Genomic DNA, 5,421 nt, shown 5'->3' with positions numbered 1-5,421 from the left:
GAAAATGAAAGTTAAATTCTTAAAGGAGGGCAGAAAAGGACAATAGAAACTATGGAACAATTAGAGGCCTCCATATGAAGCCCCTGGGCAGTGACAAGGTTTGCACCTGGGCCAAATGGGTGAGTGGCTATATTCTTATTCCTGTCTCAGTTCTAGTCCTGGAAGCTCTTTCTGGCTCTTCAAGATAATTCGTCCTTTGGAGCACTAGGCTTCCCTAGGCAATGGAATTTCACAAAACCACCTTGTCTTATTTCTTTACAAGTGAGCTGTCATGAGGTGGGAATGAAGAACCTCCTTTACCATGGTGAGTACCAAAATGAAAGCTCACCTGAGGGAGCCATATAGACATGCTCTCTACCTGTCCTGCATCCAGTAGCTAAGCTAAGTGAATCTGGCCAGTTTATATCCCATGAGGTCATGTGAGAGGGAATGGCTATCCAAATCTGAAATTGCCTCAGGTGGTAACTGAGAGGGCTTATCACAGTCAAAGCACAGTGATGCTGACTTTCAGAATGTGGATTCAATATGGCTGGAATGACACTTTTCCTAGACTGGGAAGATGAAACGCTATGAAGTGTCATTTTTTGGCATTGGTATCCAATACTATTTAACATATAACCTCTTTATTATAGCATATGAAAAATAAAGGCAGAGCATAATCATGATGGCTAATTTTCCAAGTCAAATGGACTAGCCATGAGGTCCCCAGATTAAACTGGTTTATTTCTGGGTGTGTCCATTCGGATATTTCCAGAGGAGATAGACATTCAAACCTGTTGACTCAGTAAACTACATTTTCCTCCACATTTTGCGTGGGCATCATCAAATTTGTTGCAGGCCAGAATAGAAAAAAATGGAGGAGCAAAAAAGAATCTGCCCCTTTTCCTTTTCTGCCTGCCTGTCTGAGCTGGGGCTTAGGTCCTCCTCTCCCTTGGATTAGGACTTGCACAACTGGTTGCTCTGCTTATCAAGCCTTCAAAGAGAAACTGATTATACCACCAGTTTTCCTGGTTCTCCAGCTTGATGACAGCAGATTCAGGAAGTTCTCAGCCTCCATAATAATGTGAGCCAATATATACATATATATGTATATGTATATATATATAATATTGGTTCTGTTTCTCTGGAAAACCCAGACTATGTATTACTGTATTTAGTAGTGTAAAATTCTAAAACTCTGTCTTAAGTGGCACAGGTGAACTGTGATAATGATAATGATACTGACACAGATGAACTGTGCTATTTCCAAAGCTCTGTGCCTAAAAATGCCTTGGAATTTTGAAGTGTACTAGGAGGATGTTGTAGAGATTAGAATACCCAAAGTCAACCTTAATCCAGTAAGATGTAGTCAGATAAGGGGAAGTCAGGATAAAAATGAGAGAGCTTTGGCAGGGATCCATCATCTGAGTGAGTCAGTCTGGAGTGAACTGTGCTTTTCAGAGGAAGAGAGAGGGTCAAATCAAGAGACACTCTTACTTTAACCTTTTCTCATTGGTCTCAGGATCTTGTTATCATGCCACTTCTTCTGATGTCTTTTCATATTATTAACACCAATCAAGTATCTCATTTTGTTTCATTAAACATTGCAAAGATATCCCTTAGGGAAATTCTTCCTACATGTTCCTATCACCCCTGATCTCTCAGCTGAGCTCTGTTCCTTGGCAGGAGATATGGCCCACGAGGAAGGAGAGGCAAGGTTAAACATTCACCACTTACCATTCATGTTCATCATTCAACTTATGTCCTAGCCGATAAATTTGGTCTAGAAAAACAAATAAAGGTATAAATAGCAGAAAAGAATAAATAAAACGGTCTCTACTTGCAGACGACATAACAGTTTATGTAGAGTATCAAAATAGATTTAGAGGAAACTTTTAGAATTAGTAAGTAATTTAAGCAGGGTCATAGGACACAAGGAGAAAATTTAAAATCAATTATATTCTGTAATCTGGCAGTGAATAATTGGATAATTAAATTTTAATATCCCTCTTCAACAATGTCCCCAACTAAACTACCCTGAGGAGATAAAGAATGCTTCACTTTCTACCCCTGGGTGATTAGATAAGTCACCTGGTCTGGCAAGGTTCCTGGCACTGGGAGACATGGTGGAGTTGCAAAGGGTATGAAATCAAAAGCAGACCTAAGAATGAACAATATAGAGAAATTAGGAATCCTAATCCATCGATCCTCCATCATCATCCTTGAGAAAATTAGATGAATTTTGGGATCTCCTATCATCGAGTCCAAATCATATTCTCTAATCCAAAAAGGATCACAGGTCCTCAGGGTTTAGAAATGTCTGCTCACCAACTAGTGACTGTTGTAGATACCATTGCCTGCTCATTGTCCACGGATGAACATGCAGGGTGAAGCCTGCTTATCCCCTGAGATTCCCATGAACTCCCCGAAAACTCTTATTTTAAACACCCATTTCCCAAATTCATGGTGTAACACAATCCTAAGTTCCTAGGAATACAATATAGAGTAATTGCCACTTAGAGGACCTGTTCATTAGAGAATCCATGATTGATTCCCTATAAACTTTTTATTTTGAGTCCAGAATTCTTTCTCAGGACAGTTGCTGAGAAGAAGCTACTTATAGGCTTCATACTTTTGCGAGGAAATGGCTTCATTTAGGGGCAGGAGATGCTGTTATAAAAAGGGTGTCTTGAAGTTGTCCTTTGTGTTTGCTAATGCAGGTACTTTTCTCCTTAAGTTGTTTCACAACTTGAACTGGTTTCCTCAATGAGTTATGTCCTCAGTCACTGTAGCAACAGGATGACAGGAAAGCAGAAGCTAGAAGGATTATGGATAAGAATCAATTGTCTCCAATGCCCATGGATGAGAGTCTGAGGACTGTGTGTGTGTGTGTGTGTGTGTGTGTGTGTGTGTAGAGAGACAGCATATATCTAACCTGGAATGGATAACTGAAGAATTTCCTGTGAAACAGGGACCAGAGCAGACACGTTTTGGCCAAGGAGCACATTATTTTTACCCCTCTCAGCTCATAAGTTGGTTGGTAAAGAGTTGGAAACAAAAATGCTAAAAGACAGGAGGACACCACCATGCACTGCAGGAACACTCAGTGCTGCAGTGTTTGCCTGACTTTCTCACTGCAGGAGGAGAACAGGCTTTAATTCATTCCTGACGACTGCTGGAGCGTTTCAGTTCACTGGAAAGAGGGAGGCTGGTCAGAAAAAAGAAACCTGGACCCACAGCATTGCTGAGGGAGCCCATGACCAAACTCCTAACCCTTCTTCTATCACCACAGTCATAATGGGAACCAGCAACCTGAAGAATGGGCAAACAGAGAAAAAGTTTTCCACTGAGAGAGAATTACTGTGGAAATAGAAAAAAATATGTCAGATCAACTTATGTCTAGTATATTCATTTAGATTAAAGAAGTGGCTCTAGTAATTAATATAAAAAACAGTAGAAGTACCTTTGAAGAAGATAAAACTTCCTTTTCTAATGAAGAAATATTTATTATATGCACAACACAGTTTGTTACTACAGTCATGTGCTGCATAACAACGCTTCAGTCAATAATGAACCAAATACATGATGGTGGTCCCATAAGATTAGTTCCATAAAGTCTTAGGTGTGTAGTAGGCTACCATCTAGTTTTGTATAAGTACACTGTATGATGTTCACAAAATGATGTAACCACCTGATGATGCATTTTTAGAACGTATCCCTGTCCCTAAGTGATGGATGACTGGATAGGCAGAATGTTGTACAGCAGATCTCTAGAACTTTTTATCTCGCTTAACTGAGACTTGATATCTTTTGAACAGCAACTCCTTAAAAATTTGTTAAAAGGCTAGATTTCATGTTAAGTGTCTTTACCACAATTAAAAAAAGACGGTTTGATTGACAACTTACTATTAAATAGCAAAGTCAAAAAGAATATTTAGAGAAAAAAGTAAAACTGTGTACTCAGATAACTATCTGTAAGTTGAAATAGAGACATTTGGAGATTTAAAAAAATATTTATTATTCAAAAATATGAAACTAAGTAATCATCTGTGATTCTTTAATCAAGTTAGTGTGTTTCGAAGCTAAGCAAGAGTACTAATATTTAAGGCAGATTAAGATTCATTCTTAAAATTAATTATTTCAAATAACAGAGAACTAATCAACACTAATCTTGACCAGTGTTTATGTGCTAGGAAATGAGGGAGCTGTTACAAACATTATAATATTTAATTCCCACAATATGCCCATCAAATAAGTCTTTGCATATTTATTTCTGATGATGAGCTGAATCCTGTAAAGCTCAATTTAATAAGAGCCATTGAGTAGCAACATCACTGGAGAATGAAATTCAAAGTCCAGCTCTTAACTATTATTACTAGATAATGAGCTCAATTCCAGGCTATTAACTGTCCAGTGTTTATCCTCTACATCATGTCACCTGCAAGAGTGCCCTGGTCAGAAAGAAGCCAGCTTGTTTTTAGCCATTACCACGACCTGCTCCTCCTTCATTAACAGCCACATGGATTGAGCATATCAATCTCTGTTTCCTGGCACCCAAGATTTTCCCATGATGCTCCCAGATCCATCTGCAGATCAGCATCCTATAGGTTCTCCCTCCTACCCTACATCTTAGGGAATCTGGTTCCTACTTTTCTTTGTGGGGTATACTGCAGAGGAGGCACATGAGCTGGAGAAACTCAGACCTGGTTCTAATCCCGCCTCCTCTACTCTTCAGCCATGGGCCCTTGGGGAATATCTCATAAGTTTTTATATTCTTTCAATTTCATCATAGGAATTCCTTCCTCATATCACATTTTTGAAGATTAATTGTGATAATCATATCCTATGTCTGTATATTTTTATACATAATCATATATATACCTGAGTGTGTGTATGTGTATGTATACACCATTCCCAGACCAAGTAATTTCTTTTTCATTCCACTAGGGCAAGTTATGACTCTTCTCTATCTTGATGTTGGCTCTGTGTGGCAGGCTGCCCAAGTTTATAATGCATATGTTTAAGAAAATGCGTACTTTTGTTATCCTGGGTAAGTCTATTCTTCATCCTGAATTTGCAACTGTTTAAAAAAGAAAAGTTCATAAGATTATATATGTGGAGTATACTCAAGAGTTTTATCACAAGGAAAAGCCCTGAACAGCAAAACCCTGTCCCTTTTAAAGGTAGCTGTCCCTACATATGGTTCCCTCTGATGAATAGATTTTTGGAAACCCCTACTTTTTCAGCCTTTGGAATCATTTCCAATAAAAGGCCTTAATAACAGTCCTAACCTCAGTATAAAATGTCCTATAGAACAAGATTGGAACTGGAGTGGTCTTGACAGCAGATTCTGTGAACTTGAGTAATGAGACCTTAGTAGTATTAATTATTGTTCCTCTGAAGGACGTATATCAGTTAGAAAGGCCATTGACATGCTTTTAC

The sequence above is a fragment of the Equus caballus genome, chromosome 7 (assembly GCF_041296265.1).
Source record: "Equus caballus isolate H_3958 breed thoroughbred chromosome 7, TB-T2T, whole genome shotgun sequence".
Lineage (NCBI taxonomy): Eukaryota > Metazoa > Chordata > Mammalia > Perissodactyla > Equidae > Equus > Equus caballus.
Note: the sequence above shows the minus strand (reverse complement) of the source record.